Source organism: Eschrichtius robustus, chromosome X, assembly GCF_028021215.1.
Source record: "Eschrichtius robustus isolate mEscRob2 chromosome X, mEscRob2.pri, whole genome shotgun sequence".
Classification (NCBI taxonomy): domain Eukaryota; kingdom Metazoa; phylum Chordata; class Mammalia; order Artiodactyla; family Eschrichtiidae; genus Eschrichtius; species Eschrichtius robustus.
In genome coordinates, this window is record NC_090845.1 from 95,593,082 (window position 1) to 95,612,480 (window position 19,399).

Consider the following 19,399-nt stretch of genomic DNA (forward strand, 5'->3'; position numbering starts at 1 on the left):
TAACTAATTTATAAGCTTATTTGAATTTTGCTAGTTGTCCCACTAATGTCCTTTTTCTGCTCCTGATCTAATTGCATCTAATTATCATGTCTCCTTAGTCTCATGTCCAATCCGTGCCAATTCCCTCAGTCTTCGTCTTTCATGACTGTGGTAGGTTGAATCATGGCCCCCAAAGACGTCCATGTTCTAATCTCTGCAACCTATGAGTGTTAGCCTACATGTAAAAGGGACTTTCCAGGTGTGATTAAGTTAAGGTTCTTGAGATAGGGAGATCACCCTGCATTATCCAGGTGGACCCAATGTAATCACAAGTGTCCTTATAAGGGGGGAGGCAGGCAGGAGAACAGAGTCAGTAGTAGAAAATGTGACAATGGAAGCAAAATGATGGAGCAATGAAAAAAAAGGGAGTCACAAACTAAGGAATGCAGGCAGCCTCTAGATGCTGAAAAGACAAGGAAACAGATTCTTCCCTTAGAGACTCCAGGAAGAGCACTGCCCTGCTGACACCTTGACTTTAGACTTCTGACCTCCAGAATTGTAAGAGAATAAATCTGTTTTGTTTTCAGCCACTAAGGTAATTTGTCACTGCAACAATAGGAAAATATTACAATGATCCTGCACTTTTGAAGAGTACTAGTTTTGTAGAATGTTCCCAATTTGAGCTTGTCTGATGTTTTCTCATGATTAGATTGAGGTTATGATTTTTTTTGGCACTAATATCACAGAGGTAATGCTGTGTCCTTCTCAGTGCACCATGTCAGGGAGTACATGATGTCAACATGCCCTATTATTGGTCATGGTAACCTTGATTACTTGGTTAAGGTAGTGTCTATTAGGTTTCTCCACTATAAAGTTATTTTTCCCTTTGTAATTGATAAATATTTGAAAGGAGCTACTTTGAGACTATCATACTATCCTGTTCCTCCTCAAGTTTTGCCCAGTAATTTAAGCATCCATCAACGTTTCCTGCTTGAAATAAATATTACTGTGGTGTTTGCCTCATGATGCTGATCTATCTCCATTATTCCTTCTACATTTATTAATTGGAATTCTTCTGTAAGAAAGATCTATCCCTCCCCTACTTTGTTTATTCACTTATTTACTTACATGAGTATGGACCCATGTATATTTGTTTTATATGGACCCTTTTTATTCTATGGGTTGTAATTCATTGCTATCATTATTAACTTTGTTGTTCAGATTGCCCCAGACTTGGCTTCTGAGAGTTACCTGCTCTGTATTCTAAATTTTCTTCTGAAAGCTTTATTGTTTTACCTTTCACATTTATATCTGCTATCCATATGGAATTCATCTTTGTGTATAATATGAAAAGAGGTTGACATATAATTTCTCCTGTATGGATAATCAAGTGATCCAGCACCATCTATTGAAAACACTACTCTTTGCCCCACTGAACTGCAATGTCATCTTTGACATAAATCAGGTGACTATAGATATGGATTTGTTTTAAGTTCTCTACTCTGTTCCATTGGTCTAATTGTCTGTCCTTGTGTCTATACCACATGATCTTAATAACTGTAGCGAGATATAGCTTAGTTTCTGGTATGATGTCTTGTTTTGTTCTTCTTCAATATTGCCTTGGTTATTCTTGGCCCTTTGTATTTCCATATAAGTTTTATTTGGTTTGTCATTTTCATTCTTTCTTTTTTTTTTAAATTTTTTAATTTTTTTGGCCATGCCAGGCGGCATGTGAGATCTTAGTTCCCCGACAAGGGATGGAACCCGTGCCCCCTGCAGTGGAAGCAGGGAGTCCTAACCACCGGACCACCAGGGAATTCCCATTATTTTCCACCATTGGAAAAAAATTCTGGGATTTGATTGGGATTGTCTTGAATTTCTAGATCAAATCAGCAAGAATTGACATCTTTACAATATTGAGATTTACAATTCATTTACAATCTACCCATTTATTTAGGTCTTTTTTACTTCTTCTCAAACGTGTTTCAGAACTTTCTGTTTAGAAGTTGTGCACAATTTTCCTAGTTTCACTCTTAGGTATTGAATATTGTTCAACGCTATTATAAATGGTTTAGGGGTTTTGCTTTTGTTTTGTAATGTACTTTTAACTTTTAATAAACCCATCTGAGAATCCAAAATTTTTAAAAATGCCTTCCCATAATGGCAAATAGAAGAAAATTGACAAAGGAGAGTATTTCACAATTATTAGATGAGTCAGAATGTGAATGAATATAATGAGAAAGATAACAGCACTCCAGACTCAGATTATGACAGAGAAATTGATTCTGTAAGTGAAATCTCAGATTATGAGTCTTCAGATGAAGATATATATCCTAGATAAATTTTCTCGAACTCAAGAATTGATGGGTCTATAATATATCTCTAAAGACAAAAAGGAATGATTAAAAAGCCCCCCAAAACAAAACAAAAAAGACTCACAAAAAAAAGAATGACAGTCAGTTAACAGGAAATATTTTATTATGCAGTATTTTGTGACATGGACCTGAACCATCCCTTTATGCTAAGAGGCCATGTGACTACATTCTATATTGTTTATGATGTTTTTGTGCCAAAATTTACTTGATACAAAATTATTTGTTATATTAAAATCCTTCCTGAATGTTTTTATAAAGTTATTTGTCTTCATTCTTACTTCTGTAAATTACTTGTTAAGATGACAAAAATATAAATATCAAAAAGTGTACATTGGATCCAGATTCTAAATGGGATGACTATTTCTGCTGATATACTGAGGATTAAGGTGTATTGTTGTTTTTATTTGTTTCTTTACAATTATTTATCTCTTTAAGGTATATCCCACTGGAGATGTACAGTCAAATTACCGTTTTTAAATTTTTTGAATAATTCTATCATTAGATAGAAATTTAAGTCAATTTGTTTTATGTTATTTTTTTATTTTTAAGGGTTGCTTTTTTAAAAATAAACTTTTTATTTTGGACTAAATTTAGATTTCCTGAAAAGTTGCAAAGATAGTGCGGAGAGTTCTTGTATACCACTCCTACAATTTTTTCTATTGTTTACATCTTACATTTCCATGGTGCTTTTGTCAAAACTAAGAAACTGTTGGGACTTCCCTGGTGGTCCAGTGGGTAAGACTCCGCGCTCCCAATGCAGGGGGCCCAGGTTCAGTCCGTGGTTGGGAAACTAGATCCCGCATGCATGCCACAATTAAGAGTTTGCATGCCACAACTAAGAAGTCAGCATGCCGCAACTAAAGATCCCGGGAGCAGCAACTAAGAGCCGGCACAGCCAAAATTAATTAATTAATTAAGTAATTATTGAAAAAAAGAAACTGTCATTGGTACATTACTATTAACTAAACTCCAGAGTTTACCTGGATTTTACCAGCTTTTCCATTCATGTCCTCTTTCTGTTCCAAGACCCAATCCAGAGTAATGGTATAGTTTTAAAATTTTTATTTTCAAGTTGTTTGTGCTGGTATATAGAAATACAATTGATTTTTGTTTACTGATCTCATTAACAATGACCTTATTAAATTCACTTATTAATTCTCATAGTTTATCTGTAGATTATTTTGAATTTTCTGGGTAACAGGTATATCATCTGAAAATAGTAATGGTTTTAATTTTTAATCAACTTTATTGAAATATAATTTACATATAATAAAATACACCCATTTAGAGTGAATAGTTGATGAGTTTTGTCAACTGTATACACCTTGTGGTCTTTCTCAATTAATTTCCACAGCCCATTCTTGGCCTCAGCAACCACTATAGATTCGATTTGTCTTTTCTAGAGTTTCTTATAAATGGAATCATACAATATGTACTACATATTTTGCACCTGTTTTTTCTCACTTGGCATAATAATTTTGATATTCATACATGTTGTAGTGTATCAGTAGTTGGTTTCTTTTTAAAAAATATTTTAAAACTTTCTTGAGGTGTAATTGAAGTACATTAAACTGCATATATTTAAAGTATACAATTCACTCAGTTTTGACATGTACACACCTGTGAAACCATCACCACAGTTAAGATAACAAACGTTTCCATCATCCCCCTAAAGTTTCTTTGTACCCCTTTGTAATCCATTCCTCCCTCCACCTTCATCCCCAGACTTCTAGTGGTCTGCTTTCTGTCACTGCGTGTTAGTTTGCATTTTGTATAATTTTATATTAATGGACTCATGCAGTATATACTTTTTTTGGCCTGGCTTCTTTCACTCAGCATAATGATTTTGAGATTCATCCATGTTGATGAATATACCAATAATTTGTTCTTTTTAATTGATGAGTAATATTATGTTATATAGATTTACCACAATTTGTTTTTCCATCATCAAATGAGGAACATTTGGGTAGTTTCCAGTTTGGAGTTATTATAAGTAAATCTGCTATGAATATTTTCATTCAAGTCATTGTATGGACATAGGCTTACATTTCTCTTGGATAAATACCTAGAAGTAGAACACCTAGGTCATGTAGTAGGTGTAAGTTTACCTTTTTAAGAAATTTCCAAACTGTTTTCCAAATTGGTTGTACTGTTTTACATTCCCACTAGCACTGTGTGAGAGTTCCAGCTTATCCCCTTCCTCATGAACACTTGCTATGTCAATATCTTAAATTTTAGCCTTTCTGCTGGATGAGTAGGGGTTTTAGTTCGTGATTCCTTGATGACTAAAGATATTAAATATCTTTTAATGTGTTTACTTGCCATTCACATATGTTTTTCGTGAAGTGTCTCTTCAAATCCTTTGCTCGCTTTTTAAAATTGGGCTGTTTGTCTTCTTATTGTTGATTTGTAAGTGCTCTTTATAAATTTTGGATACAATTCCTTTATCTGATCTATGTATTGTGAATATTTTCTCCCAAACTGTAACTTGCGTTTTCATTTTCTTAATGGTGTCTTTTGAAGAGCAAAATTTTACAGTTTTGATTAAGTCCAATTTATTAATTTTTATTGTGTGGTTTGTGTCTTGGTGCTCTAAGAAGCTTTTGACTACCCCAAGGTCATAAAGATTTTCTCCTATTATTTTTCTTCTAAGGTTTTATATTTTAGATTTTATGTTTAGATATAGGATCCATTTCAACTTAATTTTTGTGTCTGAGGTGAGGTAATAGTAGAGATTCAGTTTTGCATTAGGATATCCAGTTTTTCCAGTACTATTTGTTAAAAAGAGTATATTTTCCCTATTGAATTACTTTGGTACATTTGTAAATATATATATATGTATATATATAATTTATATATATTGTATTTTTACATATGTATACGTGTATGTGTATATATATGCTATTCTGTTCCACTGATCTATCTATTCTTACACCAATACCACACTGTCTAGATTAGTATAGTTTTATAGTAAGACATTTTAATATAGAGAGGAAAAAATCATCAAATCATCCATAATTTAAGGAGGAGATAGAGTTTTGCTCTTTAAGACACCATACACACACACACAAACACACACACACACACACACACACACACACAGATTTCTCTACCCTCCATCCTTCCAACAGAGTTACGTCACAATTATTGTTTTAATTGATACTGATCTTTTTTTTTTCTTTTTTGGCTGCGCCATGCAGCTTGCGGGATCCTAGTTTGCCGACCAGGGATCGAACCCACACCCTTGGCAGTGAAAGCTCGGAGTCCTAACCACTGGACCGCGAGGGATTCCCTGATACTCATCATTTACATTACTATGACTATGTTAATATCTTTCATTGCTGAGCCAAGTAGTATACTATGATTATATTTCCTTTCTTCTACATGCTTTTTTCTCCTTAGAGTGAATTGGTCCTTTTTTTAAAAAAAAATTGTGGGCTTCCTATTTGGGTATTATCAATATTCTTTTAATTATACTCTCCCAAGAATATTGTTTTTTACCATGGTCAAAGATATCGTATTCTATCAGTTCCATTTTTTAAGTAGAGACATCTGTCCTACAGGCCTCCATCTTCTTGCTCCAATTTAGACTCATTGCCTTCTAGGCCGGCTACACAGTTTTGTTTTGTTCTGTTTTGATTTGGCTGTGCTGCATCTTAGTTGTGGCACACAGGATCTTCATTGTGGCATGTGAGATCTTTAGTTGCGGCATGTGGGATCTCGTTCCCTGACTGGGGATCAAACCCGGGTCCCCTGCATTGGGAGCTCGGAGTCTTATCCACTAGACCACCAGGGAAGTCCCCTGCTACACAGTTCTCACCTTACTGCCTCCTTTCATTCCCCTTCTATGATGACTCTCCTATTTCCTGGGTTGCAAATGTTCCTGTTTCCTGGAGCACTTCTTCTAATCACTTCCTGAGAAACGGTGCATAGGAGTTAAGTTTTCTAAGACCTTGCATGTCTGAAAATTTATTTATTCTACCCTAAATCCTGATTAACAGTTTTGCTGAACATAAAATTCTTTTTAGAAAGAATTTCCCCTTAGAATTTGGAAAACATTTTCCCATTATTATTTTTTTTTGCCATTTAAAAAAAAATTTTTATTGGGGTATAGTTGATTTACAATGTCGTGTTAGTTTCAGGTATGCAGCAAAGTGAATCAGCTATACATATATCCACTCTTTTTTGTTAGATTCTTTTCCCATATAGGCCATTACAGAGTATTGAGTAGAGTTCCCTGTGCTATACAATAGCTCTTTATTAGTTACCTTTTTTATATATAGTAGCATGTATGTGTCAATCCTAATCTTCCAATTTATCCCCCTCCCCATCTTTACCACTTTTAAGCATACAGTTCAGTGGTAATAAACACATTCATCACATTGAGCAGCCGTCACCACCATCCATCCCCGTGAACACTTTTCATCTTCTAAAATGGAAAATCTATACCCATTAAACAGTAACTCTTCATTTCCTCATTCCCTGCCCCTGGCAACCACCAGTATATTCTTTTAAAATGTATCTGGACAACCTATGTTTTCACCAACTGATCAAAAGGCAAATTGGATGTCTGTGCTAATGGTATCATAAAAACCTCAAATATTAGAATACTATCACAATCAATCTAGAAATCCTTAACATTGGTGTCAATATGTGGCAAATCTACTTTTTGTATGTCGCTGCAAAGAGGTACAGCTAGATGTCAACTGTGATGTTCATTCACTGGTGGTTAACCTTTCATGTCCCCAAATTTCTAGGCAGCCCCCTCCCTCCACCCCAGGAGGTTGACAGCTGCTCACACGGGTTAATGCAGGAAAGATGTGAAGTTCTGAGGATCTGTCCAACACCAGGTAGAGAACATCCTTTGTGTCAGCAAAATTCACAGTACCCAGGCAGAAGGCACGCTACTCTCCACTTCTTGTCACTCTCCACTTCTTGTCACAGCTTGTTGATGAAGTGGCAGGAACCATTACCTGGGCATCCCAGCTATCCCAACAGCACTTCTCCAAGAGGAGAATTCCAAACTTTAGGCCTTCAGCCACCAGGCTAGCCCTGAATCTCTGTGAAGGGGCACTGCCCCGGCTGGGCTTCCAAAGCTCTCAAGCTTTATTCAAAAATAACACACCGGTGAACATCTTAAAGCCCCTCGAGGTGCTGTGGACCCTCCTTGGAGAATCAGGGGCCTGGGAAGAAACCAATGAGCTAGCAGAAGCCAGGGCGACTACCAGACGAGTCCCCCCTGCCCTGGGCTGGGTCAGTTCCAAGCAGTGGAGTCACAGAGACATCAGAAACTCTAGTCTGTAATGATAGTTCATCCTGCTCAGCCCGAGACTTCGGTCCCCTCAGTGTCCAACACAGCCCTGAGGTACCTGAGGTACCTGTACGCAGGCAGCTGTGGCACAGGTGGTCGGCACAGATGGTCGCCTTCTTCTTGGGAGTTTGCACAGCGGCCGCCAGGCTGATCCCAAAGCCACCATCTTCACCCTCCCATTATTTTATAACTTTCAATATGGCTGTTGAAAAGTCTGATGTCATTCTGATTCCCCAGTCTTTTGTATGTAACCTGTTTTACCTTTATGTAAACTTCTACTATCTTTTATTTATCCCCAGCGTTTGAGTTTTCATGATGCTCTTTCATAGTCCATGTCCTTTTTCATTAATTGAGTTCTCTCCCCGCCCCCCTTTCTCTCACTGTTTTCTTTCTTTCGTGTTAAAGGCTTTCCTCAAATGCCTGGTGATCCTCTGTTGCCCATTTATATTTTATTTTTTTTCAGCCTTCCCTCCCCTGTCCATTTATTTTAAATGCAAGTTCTTCTAAGGCTTACTAACTGGTAGGCTTCACTGTAGATGACTGCGCAGGAACCCAGACATTTCACCAGAGGAAAAACAATAGTCAATACCAGCAATCTTCATTTTGCATGATTCCTATATGAACAAATTTCAGCTTCCACCAGTCCCCCAATAGCACAGTTCAAATTTCAATTACCAAAGTATATTAACTGTAAGCAATTGCATAAAGTACAAACTGTGCTGCTAGCTCTTCAGCCCACAAATCACTATGTAAATAACAGATGTGCATCAAGACCATGTCACTGGACTTTCCTGGTGGTGGAGTGGTTAAGAATCTGCCTGCCAATTAAGGGGACACGGGTTCCATCCCTGGTCTGGGAAGATCCCACATGCCGCAGACCAACTAAGCCCGTGTGTCACAACTACTGAGCCTGCGCTCTAGAGCCCGTGGGACACAGCTACTGAGCCCGTGTGCCACAACTACTGAAGCCTGCACACCTGGAGCCCATGCTCCACAACAAGAGAAGCCCGCGCACTGCAAGGAAGAGTAGCCCCTGCTCGCCACAACTAGAGAAAGCCCGTGCGCAGCAACGAAGACCCAACACAGCCAAAGATAAATAAAACTTAAACAAAAAAGAGACCATGTCACTTCTTTCAAAGCCCATTGGTGATTGGTCCCTGTGAATCTATTATTCAGTTCATGCAGACTACAAAGCATGTACTGTAGTTGTGTTGACGCCTTGTCTCCCGGTGATAAATCCCACGACATTTTACAAAAATGGATAATCAAAAGGGGGAATTGGCTAACAAAGATGAAAGTACAGCCAAAAAATGAAAATGCTGGAAATGAAATTGGGTATGATTCGAAAATGGCTACAGCAAAGCAAAACAGGACAAGACCTAGGCCTGCATGAAGCTATGGTACAAACAACATTGGACAAGTTTGATCAATGTTTTCTAAAAAGGTGAAGTTGCATCGACAACTTTTAGTTTAAATTGCACTAGGGACAGAAAGCTGCTTATGATTGAAATGGAGTGTTTACTTCTACTTTGGATTAAAGATTGTAATAAAAAAATCCTCATCAATCTGGCTAGTGTTCAGGCCAAAGCACTGAAGTTATTACCAGTAAAGTTTGCTTTAATCATTTCCGAAGTTGACATGAATTGATTAATATTAACTTACCTGGTGAAACTACTAGCACAGATGAGGGTACTGCTGTAAAATTTGCACCAAGATTCCAAGGCTTAGTTGAGGCAGGTGGTTATAATGATCATCAACCATTTGATGTTGAGGAGAGAGGTCTCTTTTAAAAGGCAACTCCATCAATAATTTACATGACAAAAGATGAAGGATCACGAAGGGGCCATAAAGGAGAGATTCTAGATATGCAGCCAGAGAAACTTCATCTTAGTGAGGATGAACTGATCAACATAAATCAGGAAAGTTGTTGTGCAAAATGGATGAAGATGTCTCAAAGGAAGTGATGCTGGCAAAAAACTTCACATTAAAGGACCCCTCAGAGATGTTTCACAGGCTTGAAAGTGCAAAGGATAAAATGATGGAAGCTGATCCAAATTTAGAAAAGAGTATGACAATTTCCAAGCCAAGGCATAGAAAAGATGCTTGCTCCATATTGTAAATTATACTATGAGAAGAAGGCAGGCACTGTTCAAACTACTTCTTGATAAGTTTTCCCCTCAAAAAAAAAAAATAAAGCACTTTCATTCTCAATGTTCCTAATGTTTTAAATTGCAGAATACTAAGTAAATATCAGTTTTACATTTTCATCATTTCCCTATACATTTATACCCAACGGTAAGAGAGTTTTTAACATTTTGACCAAAAAATGTTAAAGGTCGTGGGATAATTGTAGTTTTTCCCATTGATTATTAAAGTCACTTTGCATGGTCCAGCTTGCAACGGTCATTTTTATGGTCTCACCCTGCCATGAATGAAAGACTGCCTGTATCAGTAGATCTCTCCTCTGGGCCGTTCAGTTTCTCTGGAGAGCAAACTTCCAATCCCTTGCCTAGTGACTACTATATATCTAGCTGCTAACATGCTTGGAGCTACGTGACACAAGAGGTATTGGCGGTGGGGGGCGGTTTCCACCATTGGATATGTAGACTTTCGCTTAATCACACTATTTTCAAATGGTACCATGCTCTGTGCCTGATAACCCCCAAACCAAAGTCTCTCTGGTTCAGTTTATCTGTGGAATAAATCTCCTATCTCCTACCAGGATGGGGGAAGAGATTCGCGGTGGGCCAAGGTGGTGGGTAACTCTTTCTCACACAGGTTTTCAAGTAAACTCCTTCTTTTCACCTCTAGTCATTTCCCATTCTTTACTCATTAACTAGCACCTCCAATTCCTGAGCCTCTCTGGAATTCTGTAGGTGAATTGGCTTGCTTCTCATCACCATCATCGTTTTCATGGGCTTGCTGTTCAACCTTTTCAGCTCTGCTATCTCCTCCAATTTCTTTCCATCTTCAAAAAATGTGTTCATACTCTCTTATCCTCTGTGGTCTCCTTTTCTGCAATTTGTTCTCATGGGTTTATACTTGAAATTTTTTTTCTTTACTCACATTTTGATGGGGCTTAATGAGGGAATAGGTAGGTGTTCAATATGCTATGTTTAACTGGAATAATCTATTGTCATAAATTTATAGTGATCCCAGTCTGCCTTATTGTATTAACTTCTTTGGCAGTGCTTGGGTGCTTGGGTTAAAGAATCAAGAAACTAGATAATAGGGTTCATCCATAATTAGGCTTTTACCAGGCAGGTGCAGCAAAAATTGGAGGTACAAGAGAGTCTGAGGCAGTGGCAAAATGTAGAAATGATGAATTATGTAAGCAGAATAAGAATGGAAGAAAAGAGAGATTGATGGACTGATAAAATTAAGTGGTCAATATACTGAAGGTGCTGATTAGGTCAAAAGGGTCATAGTTGGAATATTTGAATAAGTAGTTAAGAAGAAGAGGAAGCTGTGGTCATACAGTGGGGTGTTTGGGTTACTGATTTTAGAGATTGAACAGTCGTGGGTGGCTGACATGGTATAAAGGACAAGGTTATTGGAATGAGATACCAAAGAATGGAGAGGCCAGATGAATAAGTTGGCAACATGGAGGTTGCACAAAGGTCATCGTAGTTGAACTCTCTTGGCAGGTAGGCCTTTTGGAGAGCAAAAACTAGGAGGAGTAGAAGGAGGAGGCGGTGGAGGAGTAGGAAGAGAAAATTCTGTTTTGATTAGGATTAAGTTCAACTTCTAATGACAGAAAACTCAAAAATAGCCATGGCTTCAACAGTATAGTTTCTCTTTCATGTGAGTGTCAGGCTCATGGAGGTTCTGTCCCATGATGTCCTCAAAGATCCAGGCTACTTCTAGCTCAGTGTTCTGCCATTCCTACAGTATGGCCCTTGTCTTCACTGTCCAAAGTGGACCTCCAACCTAGACCTCCTACCACCACATCTGCATTCTAGAGAGGCAGATGAAGGAAGGTTCAAAGAAGAGGCAAAAGACATGGGCAGCTTTCTTTTTTTTTAATTTTATTGAAATATAGTTGATTTATAATGTTGTGTTAATTTCTGCTGTACAGCAAAGTGACTCAGTTATAGATATATATATATATATATATATTCCCTTTCGTATTCTTTTCCATGATGGTTTATCACAGGATATTGAATATAGTTCCCCATGCTATACATTAGGACGTTGTTGTCTATCCATCCTATATATAATAGGCTGCATCTGCTAGTCCCAAACTCCCAGTCCTTTCCTCCCCCACCCCCTCTCCCCCTTGGCAACCACAAGTCTGTTCTCTATGTCTGTGAATGTTTCTGTTTCCTATATATGTTCATTTGTGTCGTATTTTAGATTCCACATATAAGTGATATCACATGGCATTTGTCTTTCTCTGTCTGACTTACTTCAGTTAGTATGATGATCTCTAGGTCCATCCATGTTGCTGCAAATGGCATTATTGCATTCTGTTTTATGGTGGAGTAATATTCCACTGTATATATGTACCACATCTTCTTTATCCATTCATCTGTTGATGGACATTTAGGTTGATTCCATGTCTTGGCTATTGTAAATAGTGCTGTAAAGAACATTGGGGTGCATTTATCTTTTCTAATTATAGTTTTGTCTGGGTATATGCCCAGGAGTGGGATTGCTGGATCACATGGCAACTCTATTTTTAGTTTTTTGAGGAACCTCCATATGGTTCTCCATAGTGGCTGCACCAATTTACATTCCCATTTACAGTGTAAGAGGGTTCCCTTTTCTCCACACCCTCTCCAACATTCATAACTTGTAGACTTTTTAATGATGGCCATTCTGACCAGTGTGAGGTGATACCTCATTGTAATTTTGATTTGCATTTCTCTAATAATTAGCAATGGTGAGCATCTTTTCATATGCCTATCGGCCATCTGTATGTCTTCTTTGGAGAAATGTCTATTAAGGTCTTTTGCCCATTTTTTGATTGGGTTGTTTGTTTGTTATTGAGTTGTATGAGCTGTTTGTATATTTTGGAAATTAAGGACATGGGCAGCTTTCTTAAAGAAGTTTCCTAGAAGCTGACATATGTCACTTAAGCTTATATCCCATTAGCCTGAACGTTACATACCACTGGCTCACACCCATGGCCACTTCTAGCTGGAAGTGAAGAAAGGGAATATAATTTTTTTTTCTGGGAAGCCATGTACTCAGCTAAAATTTCTATCACTATGGAAGAAAAGAAGAATGGATATGAGGGGCCAAGCAACAGCCTTGGCCACAGCCCTGAAAATCAGATATGAGGGGAGAACTGAAACAAAGATTTAACTAGAGAGGAATATTCCCACCATTAAGTGATGTTCAAAATTAACCTTAAATTCTTTACGCTGCAATGTTGCCTCACCTTCCTTAAAAAAATTAAGTCCTTGGTATTTGTTAACAGACAAGTCAGCAGGAACTCAGAGGTATACCAAATTAAATAATTATCTCTTTAGAGTTACCAAGGGGTTTGTGAACTTGCACTCTCTTAAATAATAATAAAGGCTACTGTGGGTAGCTAAAAATGGCCCCCAAAAGAGATCCACCTCCTAATCCCTGGAATCTGTGAATGCCACCTTATATGGCAAAGGAGGTGGGGGCGGGTGGTCTTGGCAGATGTGAGTAAATGAAGCATCTTGAAATGGGGAGATGTTTTGCTCCCCTCCTCGTCACCCCACTGGTGAGGGAGAGAGTCCCACTTTAGGGTTCTGGGGATGGTCAAATACATGGCACCTGACACAGGACAGATGAGATGGACAGCAGTTATTAGTCACATTTAGTCACAGTCCAGAGGAGGAGGACACCAAGTGCCATGCAGGGCCGCACGGAGGCTGCACTCAGGAATAGAGTAAAGCAGAAGGGACTGTGGGAGGCTGGCAGGCTTTGTAGTAACAGAAGGGTGTGGTACCCTTTGGTTCCCAAGGGAGACTGTGATTGATTGGTTTGTTTGAATAATTTCACAGGCGGTCAGGGAGGCAAAACCAGTTAGGTTGAGGACTGGGCTGAGTGAGGTTCAGCTGATCCAGCTGTTAGGGGGACTAACCAGTTGGGATTCTTTCCTGCTGGATGAGAGAAAGCAGTTAGGACTTTGAGGCCCTGTGAGTCTCAAAGATATCGAGGGAGCACATGAAATTCTAGGCCTTACACTACAGGAGGTTATTCTGCATTATCCAGGTAAAGTCTAAATGCAATCCTGTATATCCTTATAAGAGGGATATAGAAGGAGATTAAACACACAGACAGAAGAAGAGAAGGCAATGAGACCACAGAGGCAGAGACTGGGGTGATGCAGCTACAACCACAGAATTCTAGCAGCCACTAGAACCTGGAAGTGGCAGGGAATAGATTCTCCCAGAGGGAGTGAGGCCCTGCTGACACCTTGATTTCAACCCAGTGAAACTGATTTTAGACTCTGGCCTCCAGAACTGTGATAGAATAAATTTCTGTGGTTTTAAGCCACCAAATTTGTGGTAATTTATTAAAGCATTGTTATGGTCTGAATGTTTGTGTCCCCTTTAAATTCATATGTTGCAGTCCTAATGCCAACGTGATGGTATCAGGAGGTGGGGCCTATGGGAGGCACTTAAGTCATGAGGGTGGAGCCATCATGAATGGGATTAGTGCCCTTATAAAAAAGACCCCATAGAGCTCCCTTGCCACTTGTACCACGTTAGGACACAACCAGAAAAAGCCAGAGAGTGGGATTTCATCAGAACCCAACCATGCTAGCGCTCTGATCTTGGATTTTCAGCCTCCAGAAGTATGAGAAATTAATTTTTGTTGTTTATGAGCTACCCAGTATGTGCTGTTTTGTTATAGCAGCCGCAGGAAATTAATACAGCTACCAACCATTGAGTGTTTACTATGTACCAGGGACTATGCTAAAGCCTTTACGTGCGCATTATCTCATTTAATCCTCACAATAGCCCAAGTAGGTAGATACTATTGTTAACCCTGTTTTACAGATAGAGAAACTAAGGTTTAGAAATGATCAATAACTTGCCCGATGTCACATACAACTCAGTGGTAGACTGAGGGTGCTGCACCAAACCTACATGGCCCTAGAGTCCGTGCTCTTAACCACTATCCAATGTTATAATCAGAATATCCAGTTTTAGGACCTTGCGAAAGGCTCCCCGAGAGAATGGGAAACAGGATGGTGAAGTTTGGATGGTGGAGGAAGCCAAGACATAGAAGCTACCAGGGAGTGGACAAATAACTCTCAGGGTGCACAGACTAGCAAAGCAACTATTGGTTTATTCATTCATGCATTCTACAAATATTTCCTGAGTGTCTGTTATGTGCTTGACACTCTGCTAGATGCTGTGGGGATAGAGATGATCAACAACTGAACTTCTCCTTTCTGAACGCTCTTACCTCCTCTTACCGCCCCAGAGTGAACCACAAGCAGCTTTCACTGGCCAGAGACACTGTCCCAAACTCTCTGCTGAGAGCCAGCTTGAGCTTTCCTGATTCCGAAACCCAGCCATCCAACCCTCAAATCACTCAAGCCTCCCAGTCAAGGAAGGTCAGAATCAGGGTGAACCTCTCTGAAGTGCTTGTCACTCTCTAGCATCTCCTTAATCTACGAATATCCCTAGGACTTCCTTGAACCTGTTTTTCACCTACTGGTCACAGAGGTCTTACACTCTAGGGCTCCTCCAGCTTTGGAAGGAGGTTTTCTGAACTGAGTTTGCATGAAAACTCTCTAATATCCAAGAAAGACAGAGGAACCATTAAGAGGCATGTGATGTTTTTCACTGCTTGCCCTGCAACACTGTTTTCTGAGCACCTATACTTCACCCCTTGCTGCCTTCACCCACATATTCATTAGTTTCTGCTGATGAAACCAATCAAATTGGGACAGATGAATGCAGCTATGTGTATGCATAAGCTTGGTCCATTTCCCAGTATGTAGACTGTCTTATGATAAAGCTTCCATGAATACATTGCATTGCAAAAGCAGGAACCGCATACAAATTGACCTTTTATCATTTTAAAAGACCTTCCCTGAGGACTTTCTAAGCATAAATGCAATGGAAGAAGTCACAAAGGGAAAATATAGATAGACATGACAAAGTCAAAATCAAAAACTTATGTGCATTTAAAAAAAAACATAGACTGCTGGCAGGTAAGTAAATTGGTACAACTTTCATGGAGGGCAATCTAGTAATGTATTAAAAGTCTTTTAAATGTGCTTACTATGTCACCCAGGAATCCCACTGCTAAGAATTTATCCAAAGGAAACAAACAGGTATGGGCACAAAGATTTTGCTATGAGGATATTTATCAGTTTTAATTACAATAGCAAACAGTTTGAAGCAACACAGATGTCCAATAATAGAGAGCTGATACACTGATATGATGGAATACAGTACAGACATGGAAAAGCACATCTTAAGGAATATTTTTTATAGGAAGTGTTATCTTTTTAAATTTATTTTATTTACTTATTTTTGGGGCCGTGCCGTGCAGCATGCATGTACTTAGTTCCCCCATCAGGGATCGAACCTGTGCCCCCTGCATTGGAAGCACGGAGTCTTGACCACTGGACCATCAGGGAAGTCCCAAGGAATATTTAATGTCATAGGAAATACTCAGATTATAATTAGGTAAAAAAAAAGCAGGATATAAAAATGTACACACAGAATTTTTTAATTTAAAATACGTATATGTACTCATTAATTAAACAAATATTTATTGAAGATCTAATGTGTGCTGGGTACATTGGCAGATTCTGGGGATACAGTGGTGGGACAAACAGACACAGTCTTTGCCTTCATGGAGGAAAAGAAACTAGAAGGAAATACACCAAAATCCAAATCCTTAAAGGTACCTGTCTCTGGGTGGGATTAAGGGTGATTTTAATGTTTCTCTTGATCCCTCTCTATATTTTCTATAATTATATAATGCTTTCATAATCAGAAAAAAGTTATTTAAAAAAAATCTTCCTTCCAGTTGAGGCCAGCTACTATGTCCTTGTGAAGCCTAATATATAAAAATATCTTATATCTAAAGAACTCTTGACAATTTGGATCACTTCCATGGCTGTCAGCTCTTTTGATCCTCACAACAACCTTGTTTGTGGAGATAGATAGGGCAGGGATTGCCGTACCCACTGTATGGATAAAGAGACTGAGGCGGAGAAAGCAAGTGATTATCCTAGAAAATAGAGTGTGTTTGGGCTAGAATCATAACCCTACATCAAGTTTCAGGGATCTTTTATCTCTGGTGTGTTTCCCTAAAGATTTTGTGAAGGATGGGGCCTCCCAGGGCTTTGCTCCAAATTCTTTTCCAGACATTTCACCCACTGCCCAGGCCACATTGTCATTCCCTGTTTTTCTGAAGTGACTGGATACCATGGAATTCCAGATAAACAAGAGGAATCGCCAAATTATTTTACCTCTAGTGTCTCAAAAATTTAAAATCATGGAAGAGAAGGGACCTTGGAAAGCATTCCAACCTCCCATCCAAGTTGAGAAGACTTCTTGTCCATCTCTCCCTGCCAGGTGTAGGTACCCTTTCTTTCCCACCTCTTTTGGGAAATCTGCGAGGCGGCTGTTTTACTGAACAAATGAATTAGACCTAATGTCTTCTGGCTGGTAATGGAGTCATGCCTGAATACCAGACTTCCCAAGATGTTTGCACTGCAACTAGGAACTCTGAAGACACCAAACCGAAATGAACTGTGGGATTTCAAGCAGCATAGCAGGCTATCGAGGGAGGTACCTCTGGTCAAGATCGTGTTTTGGCACATCTGCTAAAGATTTTAGAAAACCAAGGCAAGCTCCCTCCTCCCACTGCATATAAGATCAGCCCCATCCTCAGGGAGTTGGCTCTGCTGGAGGGGAGGACTGGGGATCCAGGCCCACAGCGACTCACCCTTCTGGGGTTAGCGGGTGTAGCAAGGTACAGTGCCCACAATCACTCAGGAGGAAGCAAGGGAGCCTGATGAACAGGGAAAGGAAAGAGTTGCTAGTGGGAAGATTTCCAATCCTTCCGAGAGAAAAACAAATCCAATTCCTGTTCATTCACCTCCTAGTTCCTGCTTCCACGCCTCCTGGCTTCCTTGAGTCAACGGCAAATCTGAACCCTTTGTTGTCATCTTCTTTGCCTTGGTTCTGGTCTCTACTTGAGTTTGCTGCAGTTGCTGCTGCAACCACCTTCCATCCATCAGCACAGCTGACTCCCAGTTTGCTGGGAAAATTGAGATTTTTGTCACTCTGTTTCTGCTTCATTGCCTCCACTTCAGGACCTGCCCCCTGAGACATGTAGCTCTTCCCTCCAGCCACCCCTCTACCCCCATGACTTCTCCCCAAACCTAAAGCTTTTTCCCGAAGCATTGTTTTTTTAGAACCCAAGGCACTGAAACTTGGACTTAATTCGATGGTGGCTGTAGTGGTCGCCTGCCTGGTGTGGTTTCCCATGGCATCAGGAAAAGATTTCCCGTCCAGAAACACAATTCCCCAATTGCTTGTCGAGGCAATAATAATAATAATAACTAATATTTATAAATAATCAAATATGTGCCAGGCACTGTGCTAAGCAATTTACATGTATAAATCATTTAATCCTCAAAAAAGTAATAGGCACCACTATTATCCTCATTGTACATTTTTCTTCAGTTCAAGATGGTAGGCTGAGCACAAACATGTAAGTCCTCTCCCTCCAGAGACCTTATTAAAATAATAGTACAGAAATTTTAAACTGCATAAACCCACCACAATAAAGAGAACAGGAGGGGAGCCGTCAGCGGATGAGAAATTTAAATAAATTTCTGAAGTCAGAAAGCATCTGGAGGAGTGTTAACTGATGAAGCAGAGTGGAGCAAACAATCAGCTTAAACTATGTGTGGAAGTGCTGCAGCTAAAGAGGCAGCCCGCCTACCTTGCAAACCTTAGCAAGGTCTGGCCTTGCTAAGACTGCAAGGATGACAAAGAGTGAGAGTGAGAAGGAAAGCTGACAACAGGGCCTCACAACTGAAGGTCTGTACAGTGCAGGGTACAGACCCCCAAACTCCTACATGGAGACTGTCCGGCAGCCCAATATGTACTTGCCAGCCTAAAAACAAAGGGTTTCTTCTTTACAGAAACTGAACAAAGTATTTAGACAGAATTAGGACAGCTAGTTGGGTGTTAGTGCCTCAGACTTAGGCCTTCTGCAGTTTGCTATCTGGACCTTTCTCCCCCACCCCCATCCCCCCATCAAAGATTCATAACCAGCTCCTCTCCCATCATCCTTGAGCAAAATCTGCCCATTGACAAGGTCTGCTCATACACCCAGCTCCCAGTCAGACTCTCTACTGCCTCATTTCAAAAGATGAACGGGGTGGGGCGGGGGGCACAAGGGAGGGATACATTGGAAGATTGGGACTGACATATACACACTACTATACATAAAATAGAGAACTAATAGGACCTACTATATAGCACAGGGGACTCTACTCAATACTCTGTAATGGCCTATATGGGAAAAGAATCTAAAAAAGAGTGGATATATGCATATGTATAACTGACTCACTTTGCTGTACACCTGAAACTAACACAACATTGTAAATCAACTCTACTCCTTTAAAGAGCTCACCTGATTAAGTCAGGGTCACCCAGGATAATCTCCCTTTTGATTAACTAAAAAGAAATTGATTGGGGACTTGAATTACATCAGCAAAATCCCTTCACCTTTGACATATAACCTAATCATTGGAGTAACATCC